This window comes from Chiloscyllium punctatum, chromosome 52, assembly GCF_047496795.1.
Source record: "Chiloscyllium punctatum isolate Juve2018m chromosome 52, sChiPun1.3, whole genome shotgun sequence".
Lineage (NCBI taxonomy): Eukaryota > Metazoa > Chordata > Chondrichthyes > Orectolobiformes > Hemiscylliidae > Chiloscyllium > Chiloscyllium punctatum.
The window spans coordinates 17,170,309-17,191,176 of NC_092790.1; the positions used below are offsets into that span (position 1 = coordinate 17,170,309).

Sequence of the window (20,868 nt, forward strand, 5' to 3'; positions counted from 1 at the left end):
TAGGGGAAATGGGCAAATACAGGCCAATTTTGATGGTCTCAATTCACAGAGCAGGAACAGACTGGTAAATACATTCACATAGCGGTAACGGTTAGGTAGAGATTAATATTTACATGCACACAAAAGAAACTGACAAGTACACACTGAAAACTACATTGTTATATAAATGATTAGGAGTTGGGTGTCGAGGATATAATCTCTAAATTCGCAGTTGATACTAACCCAGGGAGAAGAGTGAGTTGTGAGGATGATGCTGAGTGACTTCACAGGTAGATGATAAGTTGGCCAAATGGGCAGAAACCTGGCAGATGAATTCCAATGCAGAGAAATGAAATGAAATGCATTTTGCTAACAGAAACACAGAGCAACAATGCATGGTCAATGGTACATCATTGAAGGGAGCATTGAAGCAGAGGGACCTCGGGGTTCATGTGTATCATTCTCTGAAGGTGGCCAGGCAAGCTGAAATCGTTGTGAAGAAGGTGTATAGGATCCTTGCAGTTATAAATAGAAACATTGAGTATAAAACTGAGGAAGTGATGCTATATCTCTATAAATCATTGGTCAGATAACATTTCAGTTCTATTTAAGGAAGGATCTTCAAGCTCTGGCGAGAGTCCATTGGAGATTTACTAGAATGACAGCAGGAATGAAGGATTTTACATACAAGGAAGAATTAGTGACGTCAGGCTCCTTCTCCTTGGAGCAGAGAAGATTAAGAGAGGGATTATGAAGAATTTTGACAGGGAAAAGAAGAATTTTTTTTTACCATTACTTGGTATGTCAGTAACTAGGGGTCACAATTTCAACACTGTCAGCAAGAGAGCTAGGAGTGACATGAAGATAAATGTCTTTACTCAGAGTTGGTGGGATTTGGATTGTGCAGCCTGGGATCATTGTGGAGATAGATTCCATATGAGGTATGAAAAGAGAGCTGGATGTGTATTGACAGTGATGAAGTTGGAGGGCAATGAAGATCAAGCTGGTGAATGACCCTGACTTGAATTATTTCCAGCTCACCATAATTTAAATAAAAGATACAGAGTACATTCAATTCATTGTCTAATCTGCCTCAACCCATTCGCCAGGAGATCAAATGGATGCTCAAGTTAGGAAAGGCTACCATAAAATCTCAAATCTCTGCCATCAACAGTTAGATCATGTTAGTGGTATAAATTGACTCACCGAGAGCTGTGGGAGAGACCATTATTCAGATGGGTTCTCAAGATAAGTCCATCTTTCGAACTGATATCTTGCTGAGTGAATTGTGACAAAACCTAGCCGAGTTGCAGAAACATGACTTTGCTATGCCTTCTCTTCCATTTCCTCCTGATTTGTTGGAAGGGAGATTTGCTGTTGATCGACTTGAGAAGCTTCACAGACTTTCTTCTGTACAGTCTCATATTGTCCGTACAAAGTTAACATAAATTTTTCCCTCTTCATCTTGACCTGGTTCCTCATACCCTCCTGTATCTGTGTTCTGCAGGCTGGCGTATGTGATGCAGGGTGGTTGCTGTTCCGTTTGGTCAGCTTGAAAACAGGTCAACACAGAAATGTAGTAGATAGGAGCAGGACCAAAATTGGTAGCATTTTGGACAAAGAAGAAGCTTATCTAAGAACATAATGGACATTTAATCAACTGGGCCAGTGGGTCAAGGAATGGCAGATGAAGTTTAATTTAGTTAAATGCGACGTATTGCATTTTGATAAGACAAACCAGGGCAGCACATACACTGTTCATAGTACAAGTCTGGGGAGTGTTTCCGAACAGAGAGGCCTTGGGGTGCAGTTTGATTGTTCCTTGAATGTGGCATTGCAGCTAGACATGGTGCAGAAGGTGGTGTTTGGCATGATCACCTTCATTGGTCACAGCACTGACGACAGGAGTTGGGGCATCACGTTACAGCTGTACAGGATGTTGGTGAGGCCACTTTTGGAATACTGTGTGAATTCTGGTCAGCCTGCTGTAGAAATTTCTTCAGCTAGTAAAGGTACAGAAAAGATTGACAAAGATGTTACCAACATTGCAGAGTTTGAATTATAAGGAGAAGCTGCATGAGCTGGGAGCTTTTCTTTCCTGGAGCATCAGAGTCTGAGGGGTGACCTTATGGAGTTATAAAATCAAGAGGGGCATAGATACGGTAAATAGGTATGGTCTTTTCCCCAAGGAAGGGATGTCCAAAACTAGTGGGCATAGGTTTAAGGTTAGAGGGGAAAGATTAAAAAGGGACCTGAGGGGCAAGTTTATCACACAGAGGGCAGTGTGTGTACGGAATGAGCTGCCTGGGGAAGTGGTAGAGACAGATACAATTATAACATTTCAAAGACATTTGGAAAGGTACATGGATAAGAAAAGTTTAGAGAGATATGGGCCAAGTGCAGATAAATGGGACTAGTTGAGTTTGAGAAACTTGGTCAGCATGGGCGAGTTGGTCCAAAGGGCCTTTTTCCATGCTGTGTGACTCTATGAAAATGGATGAGAATAACAAACTTTGCCTGAAAGACAATCAGAATGTACAGGAGGAGCTGTGAATACCTGGGGTCATTATACAAACCAACTTCTCTTAGCAAAGCATGTGATTGGAGCAAGCCTAAAACTGACCCTGACAAATGTTATTTCTCTGTACTTTGAACAGGATGTGGCCATCTCTGCCAAAGTCGGAAGTGGATGCAATTCCAAAATGTCCTTGAACTAAATGACTTGCTCAGCCAGAGGGCAGTGAAGATTTTGCAAAGGGTTAGGATTCACATGCAGAGCAGAGTGGGTAAGGAGGTCAGATTTCATTCCCTGAAGGACCATCACAGACAGGAACAGGAGGTGGCCATTTGGTCCCTCGAGCCTGCTCAGCCATTCAATAGTGTTGTGGCTGATGCCCCATTCCTCACGTTCACTTTCCTGCATGTCATCCTCAATTCCCCGACTGATCAGGAACCTACCTACCCCAGCCTTAAACCTACTCCCTGTCCCCACACACAGCTCTCTGCGGCAAGGAGTTCCAAGACTCTCAACCCTCTCAGAGAAGAAATTCCTCCTCATCTCAGTCTTCAATTTTGAACCAAATGGTTGTTTGTTCCTGACAACAGTCATCATTAGAGTCTTAACTCCGGATCTGTTTTTGTTTCAAATTGAATTTCAGATCCACCACCTGCCACAGCAAGTTTCAAATTCACATCTGCAGGGCACACCCTGGGGAACTGAAAACAGGATTTTGCTTCCCCATTATTTCAGAAACATGAAAGTGAATCTCATCAAAATTGAGACCGGAATAAATTGCCCCACACCGTTGAGCTAAACATTAATGTCCCCAAGATCTGTACCGTGTGCAAAAAGACCATTCAGTCCATCCAGTCTGTCCCAAGCCAGTGAAAAGGATCCTACCCAGACCCCGGCCCTACTCTAATAACCCTGCATTAACCATGGACATTTCCCTTAACCTGCACTTCATAGAATCCTGCAGCGTGGAAGCAGGCCTTTCAGCCTATTGGGTCCATATTCTGACCCACTGAATAGCATCCAACCGAGAGACATCACAAAAATACCTCTCCAATCACTGTAACCCTGCATTTCCCATGACTATCCCTTCTAGCCTGTGTAACTCTCATACTATGGGCAACGTAGCATGGCCAATCCACCTAAACTGCACATTTTTGGACTGTGGGAGGAAACCGGAGCACCCGGAGAAAACCCACGCAGAGAAGGGGAGAATGTCTATTGGGAGTTTGCACAATCACCCGAGGCTGGAATTGTTCCTGGGTTCCTGGTGCTGTGAGGCAGCAATACTAACCACTGAACCACTGTGCCACCCAATGTTTTTGCCACTGGCCATGTAGGGGTTGGTTAGCTCAATTGATTCTATAGTTGGTTTACAATGTATAGTCACATTGACAGCATGTGGTTCAATTGCTGCTCTGGTTGAGATTGCTGTGAACGATCATTCCCTGTGCCTTCGATGTGGTGACCCTCAGGTTAAACCATAAAACAGTTGTTGCTTTTTCTCTCTTTGTCTCCCTCACACCTCTTTCTCCCTCTCTCTAATGAGACAATGGTGACTTCATATTAACTGTCTGCTAAAAACGTAACTTTGCTGGTTAAAAATTAACTGCCCTCTTTTTCACTGCAAAGTAACTTGCGTGTTTCCTTCCTGCTGCACCATTAGAGTGACTTGTAAATAAAAGACATTTTACCAACGGTACATCGCTAAATGAATTGTGAGAGGATGCGCAGGGCAATTTACCAGCATATTGTCTTGGGGGCTGAGAGTTTCAGTGATTGAGAGAGATTGGACAGATTGGGATAGTTGTCTTTACAGCAGAGTGGATTGAAAGAGAGGGATGTATAAAACGATGAGGGGTGAAGATAGGGTAGGCAGGAAGAAATCTCCACCCCTGCCTTGACAGAGGTGGGGTGAGGGGTATAGATTGAAGATAAGGGCCAGGAGGTTTCAAAGGGATGTGAGGAAAATCTTGCTCACCCAGAGGGCAGTGGGGAATCTGGAAGTCACTATCTGTAAGGGTGGGAGAGGCAGAAACCATCATCATTTTAAAGAAGGATTTAGATGAACACTCCAGATACCAAGGCTATGGAGCCTAGTGCTGGGGAAATGGGATTAGAGGCGGTTGTTTCTGACTGGCACAGACTCAATGGGGCCTTTTTTCTGGGCTGTAGCCCTCTCGGAAATTATGACGAAGACACTTTGAGATGTGTGTTCTACATCCAAGATACCATCTAACGTAATTTTGTACATTTCATGCTCAGAGATGAGGAGTTTGTCTTCAAAACAGAGATTGAGCAGTTAAGGCCAATATGCTCTGGAGTTTAGAGGAATGAGGGGAGTTCCAACTGAGGGAAATACGGTGGTAAAGGAGGTGGGATTGACAAAGGAGACAGAGAGGATGTTTCCTCAGCTGTGACAATTTAGAACGAGAGGGTCAATGTTTCAGGAGAAGGGGTTGGGGCAGATTGAAAAGAGATGTTGAGAAATGGCTTCTCTCCAAGGCAGACGGGGTGGGAATATCTGAGAATTCATCCCCCATTGTGTGGGGGTGGGCATGTCGAGACACTGAATAAATTAAAGGAAGGGACAGACAGATTGATAATCAGTGAGGGGTTAAAGGGAGTGGGGGCAGGAAATTGGAATTGAGGCAGGGATGAGATCAGTCGCAGCCCGAGGGCTCCTCGTCCGTATGTTCTATTGGTCGTCCAGCTGCCTGAACGTTTTTTAGTGTGGGTGGCTCATAGATTCAGAGCTTTCTGAGCATGTGCTAAGGGCCTAAACTGTGTGATGCATCACAGGCCATTAGTCACTTAGTAACCAAGACCATAAGAGAGAGCAGCCATTCGGCCCATCAAGTCTGCTCCGCCATTCCGTCATGGCTGATATGTTTGTTAACCCCATTCTCCTGCCTTCTCTCTGTAACGGTTCATCATACTACTGATCAAGAACCTATCTATCTATCTCTGTCTTAAAGACATAATGACAGCCATCTGCAGTAATGAGTTCCACAGATTCCCCACTGTCTGGCTGAAGAAATTCCTCCTCATCTCAGTTCTAAAGGGAGTTCCCTTCACTCTGAGGCTGTGCCTTCGGGTCCTAGTCTCTACTACTCGTGGAAACATATTCTCCATGTCCACTCTATCCCGGCCTTTCAGTATTTTCCACGTTTCAACCAGATTCACCCTCACCTTTCTAAACTCCACTGAATCCAGACTCAGAGTCCTCAACCTCTCCTCATATGATAAGTTCTTCATTCCTGTGATTTTTCTTGTAAACCCCCTCTGAACTTCCTCCAAGTTCAGCACATCCTTCCTTAGATAGGGGGCCCAAAACTGCTCTCAAATGTTCCAAATGTGGTCTGACCAGAGCCTAATACAGCCTCAACAGTACATCCCTGCTCTTGTAACCTGACCCTCTCGAAATGAATGTTAACATTACATTTGCCTTCCTGTCAACTGAACCTGCCTGTTAACCTGAAAATAAGAGATCAGAGTGGTGCTGGAAAAGCACAGCAGGTCAGGCAGCATCCAAGGAGCAGGAAAATTGATGTTTCGGGCAAAAGCCCTTCATCAGGTTTCTGGCATCTTCTGTCCTCACTTTTGCCCAACCTGAAAAGAATCCTGAACTCAGACTCCCAAGTCCCTTTGTGCTTCAGATTTCCGAAACCTTTCCCCATTTCGAAAACTGTCTCTGTCTCTGTTCTTCCCACTAAAGTACATAACTTCCCACTTTCCCACATTGTATTCCATCAGCCATTTTGTTGCCCACTCTCCCAGTCTGTCCAAATCCTTCTGCAGCCTCCCTGCTTCCTCAACACAACCTGTCCTTCCACCTATCGTTGAATCACCAAAGAAACACTCAGGATAATGAAATGACATTGCTTCTCATGTGAATGATGCTAGACCCAGAGCGAATGGCTCCTTGCCCCTAAGACCAAGGCCAGAAAGGACCACTCTCAGACATGAAGCTGTTGTACTGGGGCAATCAATAGAATGATGTCCCAGGCTTAAATGTAGGCATCCCCTCAAAACAAGGTGAAAGGAAAAGTAATTAACCATCAGTGTAGCGTTCCCTCTTACAATTCACATTGCCCTATTGTTAATTTAGTTGACATAGATGAAACATGTCTATGTTTTAATTGATTGCAAATACTATCTATTATTAATAAATTCAAATGATGTAAAAAGATTCAAAAAGCTTGGGTAGATCATCACTCCATGCTATAAGCAAAGGAAACACTAGAGTCAGAGATGTACAGCATGGAAACAGACCCTTTGGTCCAACTCGTCCATGCCGAGCAGATATCCCAACCCAATCTAGCTCCACCTACCAGCACCCGGCCCATATCCCTCCAAACCCTTCCTCTTCATATACCCATCCAGATGCCTTTTAAATGTACAAATTGTACTTGCCTCCATCACTTCCTCTGGCAGCTCATTCCATACACCTCCCACCCTCTGCATGAAAAAATTGCCCCTTAGTCCTCTTTTAAATCTTTCCCTTCTCACCATAAACCTATACCCTCCAGTTCTGGACTCCTCCACCCCAGGGAAAAGACTTTGTCCATTTATCCTATCCATGCCTGTCATGATTTTATGAACCTCTATGAGGTCACCCCAGAGCCTCCGACGCTGTAGAGAAAATAGCCCATGTCTATTCAACCTTTCCCGATAGCTCAAATCCTCCAACTCGTGCATATTCCTTGAAAAATCTTTTCTGAACCCTTTCAAGTTTCACAAAACCTTTCTGATAAGGAAGAAACCAGAACTGCACACAATGTTCCAAAAGTGGGCTAACCAATGTCCTGCACAGCCGCAACATGACCTCCCAACTCCTGTACTCAATACTCTGACCAAGAAAGTAAAGCATACCAAATGCCTTCTTCACTATCCTATTTACCTGTGATTCCACTTTTAAGGAGCTATGAACCTGAACTCCAAGGTCTCTTTGTTCAGCAACACTCCCTAGGACCTTACCATTAAGCGTATGAGTCCTAAGATTTGTTGTTCCAAAATGCAACACCTCATATTTGTCCTTCTCAGCCCATTGGCCCATCTGATCAAGATCCCGTTGTAATCTGAGGTAACATTCTTCGCTGTCCACTACTCCTTCAGTTTTGCTGTTATCTGCAAACTTACTAACTGTACCTCTTCTGCTCACATCCAAATCATTTTATATAAATGATAAAAGTAGTGGACCCAGCAGTAGTGGATTCTTGTGGCATTCCACTGGTCACTGGCCTCCAGTCTGAAAAATAACCCTCCACCACCACACTCCGTCTATTACCTTTGAGCCAGTTCTGTATCCAAATGGCTAGTTCTCCCTGTGTTCCACGAGATCTAACCTTGCTAATCAGTCTCTCGTGGGGAACCTTGTCGAATGCCTTACTGAAGTCCGTACATATCACATCTACCACTCTGCCCTCATCAATCCTCTTTGTTACTTCTTCAAAAAACTCAATCATGTTTCTGAGACATGACTTCCCACACACAAAGCCATGTTGATTATCTCTTATCAGTCCTGCCTTTCCAAATACATGTACATCCTGTCCCTCACGATTCCCTCCAACAACTTGCCCACCACCGTCAGGCTCACTGGTCTATAGTTCCCTGGTTTGTCCTTACCACCTTTCTTGAACAGTTGCACTACCTTAGCCAATCTCCTAGTCTTCCAGCATCTCATCTGTGACTATCAATGTTCAAATATCTCAGCAAGAGGCCTAGCAATCACTTCCCGAGCTTCCCACAGAGTTCTAGGGTACACCTGATCAGGTCCTGGGGATTTCTCCACTTTTGTGCATTTCATGTCATCCAGCATTTCCTCCTCTGTAAGATGGACATTTTGTAATATGTCACCATCTATTTCTCTACATTTGATACCTTCCATGTCCTTTTCCCTTTGTCAAATATATTTCAAAATCCAGCTTCTGTTGCCTGTGAAGGTAAGGTGTTGCACACATACAAAGAAATACATCAAAGGCTTATCTCCAATATGATCTAATATACTCCATTCAATACTTGTGCTGTCACCGGAATTAGCTTATTTTCTGCTCTCTGCTTTGTGTTGGGTGTTGAATTGGCTCAGTTGGCTGGATAACTAGTTTGGAATTTAGAGTAACATCAACAATGTGGATTTGAATCTCTCACTGGCTGAGGTTACCATAAATGAGCCTCCTTCTCCACTGCGCCCCTTGTCTGAGGCATGGTAACCCTCAGGTTAAACCACCACCTATTAGTTGTCACTCTCTGACACTCCAGGTGAGGTCTAACAAGTGTCGTGTACAACTTCAATATTACCTCCCTGTTCTCTGACTCTATGCCCTGATTAATAAAGCCAAGAATGCTGTGTGTTTTATTAACCCCTCTCCCCCTGATATGCCACCTTCACTGATCTGCGCACATGTACTCCCTGCTCCCTCTGCTCCTGCATCCCCATTAGAATTTTACCCCGCTGCTTTGTGTTGTCTTTTCATTTTTTTCATCCAACATCCTTCACCAAATTTGTATTCAATCATTTTTGTCTTTATTTTCCAATGTTCACAAATTATAACCTATTTTGTTAAGTCAAACTTCACTTTCTCCCTCCTCGTAGTCTGTTTCATTTCCTTGCTACTAACTAGCAAAATAACTCCACAAAAACATACAGGCTAGGATCAGGTTGAGTCCATTTGGCCCCTCAGGAAACTGCTCCCCTATTCCTTATGGTCGTAGTTGATCCTATTTCAGCATCAAATCCACCTACCAGCCCACACTCTCTTTAACCCATCACTGACTAATAATCTGTCTGTCTCCTCCTTCAATTTATGCAGTGTTTTGGATGGTGATGGTGATGGTGTTGGGATGAGGGATGTTCCCTCAGATGTACAACCCCATCCTCATTTGAGAGTATTCATTCTGTCCAGTCCCTTATCCTGAAACAATACCCTCTCTTTCTGGATTCTCCCAAATGAGCAAACATCCATCTCCACCTCCTTTGTCAATCCCCACTTTAGCATCTTATAATCCTCAGTTAGTTCGCCTCTCTTCCAAACTCCAGAGAAATTGCTCAATCTTTCATCTAAGACAGCCTTCATCTCTGAAAACAATTGAGTGAATCTCTTCAGAACTGCCTTCAGTGTAACTGCATCTGAGCTCAAGAGATCAAAATTCTACAAGAATAACTTTTCATCTTGGCAATCAATTCAGCGAATCTCCTCTGAACTCCCTCCAATTCAACTACATCCCTCCTCAAGTAAGGGGACCAAACCTGTCCGCAGGAGTCTGGATGTGGAAACCCCAATACCTTGTTCAGTTGCAGTCACACTTCACTTATTTCACACTCCATTCCTTTAGCAATAACTTACCTGTGCCGCCGAGAACTGTTGGAAGAATCAGCTGGAGAAAATAAGAGAGAAAGAACATGGGAAAGTTTTACTGTAAATATTTAGCTTCACCTGCTCGCAAATGAATCGGACTGATGTGCAAGCAACAATTATTCCAATTTTAACCTTTAGTTTATATCTGTGCTGACCACTCCTCTGAACACAACACATTACTTTGTATGTCTCCTCAAGTAATTTCATCTGCCACTTGTTCAGCCTGCCCACAACCTCACAAAGCACGTTCCCACGTAATGTTTTATTATTTGTGTTTTTAAATTCACTTGTGGGTTGTGGAAATCACTGGCTGGTCCGAGAATTTATCCATCCCTTATTGGCCCTTTGAGAAGGAGGTAGTGAGCTGCCTTCTTGAACCACTGCAGTCCTTGTGCTGTATGTAGACCCACGATACCATGAGAGAGGGAATTCCAGGATGTTGACACAGCAACATTAAATGAACAGCTAATATATTTCCAAGTTGGAATGGTGAGTCGCTGAGGGGGGGAAAATTGCAGAAGGTTGTATTCTCATGTATCTGCTGTCCTTGCCCTTTGAGATGGAAGTGGTTGTGGATTTGGAAGGTATTGCCTGAGCACCTTTGAATTTCTGCAGTGCATCTCATAGATGGTATACATTGCTGCTACTGAGCACCAGTGGTGGTGGGAGTGGATGTTTATGGATGCAGTGCCAATCAAGCATGGGCTGTGTTGCCTCTGGATGTGGTGTTTGGCTTCTCAACTGTTGTCTACAAGGTGCAATGCAGAAGTAAGTGAGTGTATATGTGTGTGTGCCAACAAGAACGTGTGTTTCTCTCTCTCACACACCTTCATACTCACTCACACTAGCACTCATACTCTCTCATACACACACCCTCATACACCCACTGTGAGCAATATTAATTTGAAACCCACGTCGAGTCCCGACTGGAGAACGATCATCAGCATTATCTGCTAGAGTGTCTCACCCACATTGTTTCCTGTTCTGGAGTTTAATTGGAAGCAATGTGACAAGAGAAAGGATCAGAAACCTTGCGACAATGAGTGCTGCCATTTCAGTGCTGTGTTCCTGTGCTGGATTCAGAGAGGGATTTCCTGTCAATAACAGTATTCCTTCAGCAAACACCAACCCCAGTGTTTCCTGTTCCCTGTTGCCCTGACCACCCCCTGCCAACACCCGTCCATTTGGAGGGAAACCCTTGTGACTGTGAACGTCGTTCTAAACCCTCACCATTGCAGTGACATCACTGTTTCTGTGCAGCCTCTCTCAATAACAACATCCCACCAATCCAAGCCAGACTATTCGATGCTAAACTCAAAAGATCACGCTGCATCCACACTCTCTAAATTGTTGACTGGAAACTATTGTCCCTCATTTTCAAGGCCTACATATATTGAGGCAAAACTTCCCTTTGTCCAAAGCCTGTCAGCGGAAACTGGGCTATTCACAGCGAAATATCGAAAATATAATCGTGAGGAGGCCATTCGGCCCCTCCAGCCCACTCCACCCATTCGATTGAATCATGGCTGATCACCCAACTTGGTCCTGTGTCTTCCCGCACTCTCCCCTTAGCCCCTAAGAGCTCTATCCCACTCCTTCCTGAACAACATTCAGTGTTCTGGCCCTGACTGCTTTCTGTGGCAGAGAATTCCACAGGCTCCCCACTCTCTGGGTAAAGACATTTCTCCCCATTTCAGTGCTGCCCCATCTCCTTTAGACTGTGACCCCCTGGTTCTGGACTCTCTGCCCGGTCACCCTTCCTGTGTTTACTCTGTCTCATCCATGTTCAAATTTATAGATTTTTATGACATTCCCCTATAATTCTTCTAAACTCCAGTGAATATCATAACCAATCTACTCCCTCTCCATCTGTCAGGCCTGCCAAGCCAGGAAAGACTCTGGGCAATCTCTGGGCAAAATAGGCACAATATTGTTCAACAGATAAGGAGACCCCAAACTGCATACAGGTCTCCAAGGTATGGTCTCACCCTGTCCAATTGTAGCAAGCCACCACTATTCCTGGTCTTGAATCCTCTCGCTTTGAAGATCTCCCTTACCTGAGAAAGGATGTTTCTCTCTCTCTCTCCATACAGCTGCTGCCAGACCTGCTGAGTTTTTCCAGCACTTTGTGTTTATAACCTGTAACATTAAGTCTGTCTCTCTCCACAGATGTTGCCAGACCTGCTGAGTTTCTGAAGCATTTTCTTTTAAAAGTGTTCATGTCAAGTCTTCAGCTGGACCCCAGTGAAAAACGAGGTCAGATTGCAGATGAAGAATGGATTACCTGGCACTGTGAGGTCGATGGAATTACTGGTCAATTAAATATCATTCCACTGGGACCCCTGTTGATCATGACGCACTGGTATCGGCCTTAGAGCTGGGACTGGAAGAATTCAGTGGCCAGCTCTGTCCTGTCTGAGCGAGAGTTGTCATTCCCACTGGCATTGTTTAAGGCTTTCTGTTGAAAGTAGGGTCCAGTACCTTGGTCCAGATTCCTGAAGAAGGGCTCATGCCCAAAATGTCGACTCTCCTGCATTCCTGAAGAAGGGCTCATGCCCGAAACGTCAATTCTCCTGCTCCTTGGATGCTGCCTGACCTGCTGTGCTTTTCCAGCAACAGATTTTCAGCTCTGATCTCCAGCATCTGCAGTCCTCACTTTCTCCAGTACCTTGGCTCAATACACACTCTAGAACGGAACAAGTCCCAATCAGAACCTCAGTTTTATTGGCTCTGGGGGTGAGGAAAACCCCAGCAACAGGAACTGGAACAAAACAAGACAAAGAGGAAATAAAAGATCAGATGCTGAAATTGTCTCTTTTTTCATGGATGTTATCTTCGATGACAGGATAATAATTGATAGAAAGGAGAAATAGCCTGGAGAAATAACTAATCTAGTCACTCTCACTGTCACTGTCACCACACCCACTATCAACATTTTGAATGCTTCCATCACTGTCCCCACCCCATTATCAACATCCTGAGGGTTATTGTCACTCCCCAACCCCATCCCTGATCAACATCCTGGAGGTGACCATCACTGTCCCCAGCCAACCCTACTATGAACATCAGCCATCAGCCTCCTCAGCTCGTATTGTCTAAGCTTTTACCATTCTCTGATGGACTGCTTAACAAGGAATTGTAGAGAGAGAGGTCTACAGCACAGAAACAGGACCTTCGGCCAAATGAATCCACGTCGGTCAGAAGCAAGCAACTCTCTATTCTCTAATACCATTTTCCCCGTCACAGGGTGATACAGCATGGAAATAGGCCCATCAGCCCAACATATCCATGCTGACCAGGTCTCACAAATGAGAGTCCCATTTGTTTGCATTTAGCCCAAATCCGTCTAAACCTTTTCTATCCATGTACCTTTCCAAATCTCTTTTAGAGGTTGTAAACGTACCCGATTCCACCACTTACTCTGGCAACTCATTCCAAATATGCACCATCACTTGTGTGAAAAACTTACCCCTCAGGTCACTTTTCAATCTTTCCCCTCTCACCTTAAACCAATACCATCAATCATTCACCTCTCACCTTAAACCAAGGGTTTTGGACTCCCCCACCCTTTGGAAAAGACCGTGGCTATTCACCTTAACCAAGCCCCTATTTCTGCAGGAGAATGCAAGTGAAACATAAAGGACCACTTAATCTGATTCTAGCTTTGGCATCACAAGTGAACATCCACGTCCTTCCTCAATGTGATGAGGATTTCTTCCTCTCCCACCCTTCCAGGCAGTGGGTTCCAGATTACCCACCAACCTCTGGATGAAAATGTTTTCCATCACATCCCCCTCGAAACCTCCTGGCCCTTACCTTCATTCTCTGCCCCTGCCCTCCATCAAGGGGGAAAATGTTTCTTCCTGCCTATCCTATCTGCACTACTCGCCACTTCATACATCTCAATTATGTCACCAGACTCTCCATCTGCTCTGCTCGAAGGAAAACAACCCCAGTCTGTCCAATCTCTCTCCATCACTGAAACTCTCCAGCCCCCAAGGCAACATCCTGGTAAATCTCCCTCTGCATGCTCCCCTAGTACTATCACATTGCTCTGATAATGTGGATTTCTATAGAGTTGCTTAGAATTTCACAGATCAGTGAAACAGCAAGAAATTTGCTGTTCAGGAGAGACCCTGCCTGCTGGTTAGAAACAGCAGAGTGCTAATTGCCATTTTGATTTTTGCTGGTGTTGATGATTGTGTGTGCAGTCCTACTGTAGTTGGAGTATTCCCAATAAATTTCCTCACCATCCTTGTAGAAAATATATTGAAATGGGATGGAACCGAGCTGTTTAGCATGCTGTCTCTCTCCACTACCTCAATTCCAGATAGGCACTCAGCTCTCGGCCTTAGACAGAGATGTCTGTGATTAAACAAAACGATTAGGCACTTTTCTAAGGCAGGAGTTGTTGTGTTCAGCAACAAACAGTACTCTCACCATACAGTCAGAGAGAGTTGCAGAGTCACTGAGAGTCAGAGAGAGACAGAGGGTCACAGAGAGGCAGGGAGAAAGAGAGAGAGACATAGACATACAGAGACATAGTTAGAAAGAAAGAGTCAGAGAGACATGGACAGACACAAGATTACAGAGTCATCAAGATTAATCGACATAGTCAGAGTTAAAGCAAGTCACAGTCAAACAGTTACAGAGAGAGATAGATGCACAGATAGGGAAATGGAGAGAGACCTCGCGGTTTGTACAAGATGCCTCACTGTGAGGGGGGAATCTCTCCTGTCCCCCTCCACCCCCCAATAACCACCATCCTGACCCTCGGGAACGGGACATGTTGACACAGTCCGCTCTCCCTCGGCGCTTTTCCTTCCCGCGTGGCCCCGGCGCCATTTTAGCTTCAGGCCCCGCCCCCTCAGGCCCCGCGCGAGATGGCGGTTAACGGCCGCCTCGTGCCCCAAGTGACCGTTAGCAGCTGCTTCAGGGGAAAGACTCTTTAAAGGGACAACCCTTTCAGGAGAGAGAAACAACAGGGCCGGCTCCGGGACTCACCAAACTCAATAATAATGACAAATACACACACAGACAGAGAGGTGGGAGTGAACAAGAAATTGTGCGGCGGCACATCAAGACCAAAGGCCACTCTCCTGAAGGACGGCTGCCCCCGGACTCGAAACGTTGACTCCGCTTTCTCTCTGTCTGTCTCTGGACAGATGCTGCCAGACCTGAAGCACAAACAAGGTCCTCGGGGGTGAGTCCGAGTTCAGGATCCTATTAAGGTTCGGTTGGCAGATGGATGACAGTGTGGGAGGGTATACAATGGGTTTAGAAGAATAGAGACAGAGACTGTTTCCTAAATGGGGAAAGGTTTCGGAAAACTGAAGCACGAAGGGACTTGGGAGTCCGAGTTCAGGATTCTCTTCAGGTTAACAGGCAGGTTCAGTTGGCGGTTAGGAAGGTAAATGTAATGTTAGCATTCATTTCGGGAGGGTTAGAATACAAGAGCAGGGATGTACTGCTGAGGCTGGATAAGGCTCTGGTCAGACCACATTTGGATCATTGTGAGCAGTTTTGGGTCCCCTATCTCAGGAAGGATGTGCTGAACTTGGAGGGGGTCCACAGGGGGTTTACAAGAAAGACCCCAGGGATGAGGAACTTGCCATATGAGGAGAGGTTGAGGACTCTAAGTCTGGACCCAATGGAGTTCAGAAGGATAAGGGAGAATCTGATTGAAACTTGGAGAATACTGAAAGGCCCGGATGGAGTGGACATTGAGAAGATATTTCCACAAGTAGGAGAGATGAGGACCTGAAGGCACAGCCTCAGCATGAAGGGATGTCCCTTTAGAATGGAGATGAAGAGGAATTTCTTCAGCCAGACAGTGGGGAATCTGTGGAACTCATTACTGCAAAAAGTGTGGAGTCTGAATCATTGAGTGTATTTAAGACAGAAATGGATAATTTCTTATTTTGTAAGGGAATCAAGGGTTACAGGAGATTGCAGGAGAATGGGGTTGAGAAACATGTCAGTCTCGATCAAATGGCAAAACAAGTTTTATTGGCTGAATGACCTAAAATTGGTACTATATCATAGTCTTATGCTCTGCTGGGTTACTGTCTGGAATCTAATGGAGGTATTTGGGGTAGTTTATTTACAGAGTAACTGTACCAGAGAGTGCAATACAGATGAGAAAGTGACTGAGGGGCTCGGGTGATTTACATGTAGATGCTGGGGAGAGAGTTACAGACTGCAATCTAATTGAAAGGTCCAGCATAGTTTATGTAGAGCTATCCAGGAATAAGATACAAACCGGAATCTAATCACGGATTCGATGTGATTTTTACATGGAATAGCAGATATCTGGGACTGAGATGCAGATTGGAATCTTAAGTGGGGTTCCAGATGTTTTACTGAGGAATAACAGATCCCCAAGGGTGAATTGCAGACTGGAATTTAATTGAGGCATTCGGCGTGGTTGATGTTTAGAAGAACAGAAGCAGGAAATTGAATTACAAATTGGAACCTAATTGAGAGGTTTAAGTTGGTATACGTTTTGAAAAATTGATACTGAGGAGTGAGTTACATACTAAAATCTTTTCAAGAAATTCGGTGTTGTTTACATATGATTGAATTTCAGGTTCAAATCCGATCAAAGTTTTCAGGGTGGTTTATACATGGATTAACATACACTTAGGAGTGAGTTATCAGCTGGAATCTTATCAAGTCGATAGAGGTAGTCTGTATATAGAATATGAGATATTCAGTAGTGACTCAAATCAAGGGGATCGGGAGGTTTGCATGTAGAATAACAGATAACTGGAAGTGACTTACGGACTGGAATCTCATTGGCAGGGTGGGATGCAGGTGATTTATATACAGAAAAAAACAGATAGGAGAGCGGCAAAAACACAGGACAATGTAGCCACTATGAGCAAATCCAAAAATGATGAATGAGAATGTTTCCAACTGCTCTGAAAGCAGGGAAAGAAACAAGCAGACACTCACAGTCAGGGACGGACAGAAGTATATTTAGATTTCCAAATGGCATCAGATCAAGATTGACCCAGCACAGCTAGATCAGAAAGAAAATGAGAAGACATCATAAGGTGACTGCAAAACCCAGAACAAATAACAGGAAACTAATCTGTTTATTCAACCTGTGCTGGAAAAGCACAGCTGGTCAGGCAGCATCCAAGGAGAAGCAGAATCGACGTTTTGGGCATAAGCCCTCCATCAGGAATGAGGTTAAAGCATCAGATTATTGTAAGTCTGCACTGCAAAATTAAAATTGACCTGGGATCAATTCCTTTTGCAGTTCCAAAACTGGTATGACCCTATAGAAATCATTACCACATTATGTTAGTGATTTTCCACTTGCGTACATTGAGCTACATCCCCATTTGCTTTCCCCATTCACTGAAAAATGAATATCGTTTTATAATTTCAGTACCATAATGGTTACGATGCTGCCTATCTGGTACTGTCTCATTTATCTTGAGTACAGTGGAAATACAATGAAACCAACAAATGTGAAGTTCCATCCACTAACTTTGTTGATTTTATTCTCAAACAACAAACGTTTTGAAATCACAGTGGGTCAGTGTGATATTTAGTAAACTCTTGTTTTTGGAACAAGCCTAGCCACACAGGATTCAAATTCTGTGACAGATCCTGAACAAGGCACACCTAGAAAGTAGAGGGGTGATGGACTCTCAGGGGAAATGTAGCACAAACTGCCAAGTTTCGTGTACTGAGACTGGCTCTGATGTAGCAAGGGGTCAGTAACGTTCCAAGCGATTGATTATGATAGGGGACTCTCTAGTCAGAAGCCAACGCAGATGTTTCTGTGGCTGACAGTGAGAAATCAGAATATAGTGTTGACTCTCTGAGCCAGGATTAAGGGTATCTCTGTGAGAGTGCAGAATATTCTCAAAGGGGAGAGGGACGAGAAGGAGGTCGTTGTACACAGTGGAACTAACGACATAAGAAGGGAAAAGGATGAGACTGGAGGGCGAATATAGGAAATTAAGCAGGAATTTAAAAAGAACATCCTCGAGGTTAGTACGAGTGAATGATTGTAGGAATAGGAGAATAGAGCAGATAAATGTGTGGCTGAGGAGCTGGTGCAGGGGAGAAGGGTTCACATTGTTGGGTCATTGGAATCTCTTCTGGTGTAGAAGTACCTGTATAAGAAGGACAGATTACACCTGAATTGGAAAGTGACTAATACATTGGCAGAGATATTTGTGAGAGCTGCTGGGGAGGATGAAAAGAAGTAAGGTGGGGTGGAGGGGGGGGGTGATGTTGGTGGGACCCAGGAAGATAGTGAGAAAAGGAATCAATCTAAGACTGGTACAGTTGGGAAATGGAGCCCTTGTTACAGTTAGGGCAGGCAGGAACAAGCAGAGATTGAGTAAGACTGATAAATTAAACTGCATTTGTTTCAATACAAGAGGCCTAACAGGTAAGGCAGATGAATTCCAAGCATTTTAGAAACATAGGATTTATATATCATAGCAAGTACCAAGATATGGTTCAGAGATGCACAGGACTGGCAGCTTAATATTGCAGGATACAACTTGTATAGAAGGAAAAGAAAGGGCGGCAAGAGAGAAAGCGGGGTGGCATTTTTGAGAAGGAATAACATTATGGCTGTACTGAGGGAGCACATTCCTACTAAGACATCCAGGGAAATTATTTGTGTGGAAATGAGCAATAAGAAAGAGATGATTACCTAATTGGGATTGTACTATCGCCCCCCCCCCCCCCCCCCCCCCCAACCCCACTAGTCGTCAGTAGGAAATTGAGAAACAAAGTTGTAAGGAGATCACACTTATCTGTAAGAATAATAAGGTGGTTACGGTAGGGGATTTTAACTTTCCAGACATAGACTGGGACTCCCATCATGCTAAGGGTTTAGATGGAGAGGAATTTGCTAATTGTGTGCAAGTAAACTTTCTGATTCGGTAGGTGGGTGTACCTACGAGAGAAGGTGCAAGATTTGACCTACTCTTGGGAAATAAGGCAGGGCAAGTGACAGACATGTCAGTGGGGGAGATCTTGAGGCCCAGCGACCGGGGAAGGCTCAGTGGTCAGCACTGCTGCCTCACAGTGCCAAGTACCAGGTTTGATTCTGGCCTCTGATGACTGTGTGGAGTTTGCACGTTCTCCCTGTTTGATTGGTTTCCTCCAGGTGCTCCGGTTTCCTCCCACATCCAAAGCTGTGTAGATAAGGTGAATTGGCCATGCTAAGTTGCCTGTAGTGTTCAGGGATGTGTAAGTTAGGCGCATTAGTCAGGGAAATGTAGAGTAATAGGATAGGGAAATGGTTCTGGTTGGATACTCTTTGGAGAGTCAGTCTGTGGGGCCGAAGGGCCTGTTTCCACACTGTAGGCATTCTACATTAATTCTATTTGTTTTCAAATAATGATGGAAAAGGATAGACCCGAATTAAAAACTAAAGTTCTAAATTGGAGGAAGGTGAATTTTGACAGTATTAGGCAAGAAATTTAAAAAGTTGGTTGGAAGCGGATATTTGCAGGAAAGTGTGAAGCCTTTAAAATGAGATAACGAGAGTCCAGACACAGTGTGTTCCTGTTAGGGTGAAAGGCAAGACTGGTAGTTGTAAGGAATGCTGGATGACCAGAGAAATTGAAATTTTCGTCATAGAAAATAAAGGAGCTTGGACAGCAGTGATCAATCCTGAGAAGTGTATAAAGGCAGTATACTACTTGAAGAGTATACTTACGAGGGAAATCAGGAGGGCAAAAATGGGACATGAGGTAGTTTTGGCAAATACAGTAAAGGAGAATCCAAAGGGATTTCATAAATACATTGAGGACAAAATTTTAACAAGGCAGAGAATAAGGCACTACAAAGATTAACAAGGCAGTATGTGTGGAAACGGAGGAGATGGGGGAGATAATAAATGAGCATTTATCAGTGTTTACTGTGGAGGAGGACATGGAAGATGTAGAATGTGTGGAAATTGATGGGAACACCTTGGAAATAGTTCATGTTCCATATGAAAGGGTGTTAGATGTCCTAAAATGCGTGAAGTGGATAAATCTCCAGATTTGATCAGGTGTACCCTAGAACTCTAATTGTGTCATAGATAGTCACCAGTGAGGTTCCGGAAGACTGGAGGTTGGCTAATGTGATGCCATTATTTGAGAAAGGTGGTAAGGAAAAGCCAAGGAAGTAAAGAGCAGTGAGACTGACATTAGTGGTGGACAAGTAGTTGGAGGGAATCCTGATGGACAGGATTTATATGTATTTGCAAAGAAAAGGACTGATCAGGGATAGTCAACATAGCTTTGTGCGTGGGAAGTCATGTCTCACTAACTTGATTGAGTTAAAAATCACACAACACCAGGTTATAGTCCAAAAGGTTTATGTGGAAGCACTAGCTTTCGCAGTGCCGTTCCTTCATCAGGTGGTTGTGGAGGTGAAGACCATGCTCACAGAATTTATAGCCAAAGGAGTCCAGTGTCAGGGAGGTGTGATACGTAAACAATTTTAGAATAAAACTTTCATCTTTCATAATGGAATATGCTGTTTCTGTTTTTGATTTGTAAATTCTAGAAATTCTTTTAAATTACATTCTCAAGATAGCTCAGCTTTTTAAAGGAAGGTGTCACAATGCTGTGTCAGACTGACAAATGCAGTCTATAGTTTTGCAGTGTTTTGCATGGCTTCATACAGTTTTTGAGCAAACTAACATATAATTCTGTAAGCTATCTCAGACTGACAAACCCTCGGTATAGTTTTGCAGAGTTTTCATGGCTTCATGCAGTTTCTGAACAAACTAAATGTAATTTTTCAAAAAACATTCTAGTAGTTTTGTGTGATTTGTAACTTTCTGCACCCCAGTCCAACAATGGCACCTCCAAGTCATAACTTGATCGAGTTTTTTTAGAAGAAGTAACAAAGAAGATTTATGAGGGAAGAGTGATCGACTTGATCTCTATGGAGCTCACTAAGGTGTTCAACAAGTTTCCTCGCGGTGGACTAGTTAGCAAGGATAGATCACACTGAATAGAGGGAGGTATGAGCAGGGAGAACTCG

At 44.0% G+C, this 20,868-nt stretch overlaps 1 protein-coding gene across 3 annotated transcripts in view; it reads right to left on the reverse strand.

Annotated features, from left to right (window-relative positions):
• LOC140470650 (Fc receptor-like protein 5) overlaps positions 1 to 12,079 on the reverse strand; it is a 97,040-nt gene extending 84,961 nt beyond the window's left edge. Inside the window, exons 1-3 of one of the 3 annotated variants that reach the window (XM_072566683.1) lie at positions 11,907 to 12,079; positions 9,838 to 9,868; positions 1,186 to 1,982 (exon numbers count right to left, since the gene is read on the reverse strand). The gene's annotated coding sequence lies outside the window, so the exon portion shown is untranslated. Of the gene's footprint in view, positions 1 to 1,185; positions 2,643 to 9,837; positions 9,869 to 11,906 lie in introns of those variants that run through there. The other 2 variants (XM_072566684.1, XM_072566685.1) reach the window with 2 other exon arrangements.
• Between the last annotated feature and the right edge of the window lie 8,789 nt (positions 12,080 to 20,868).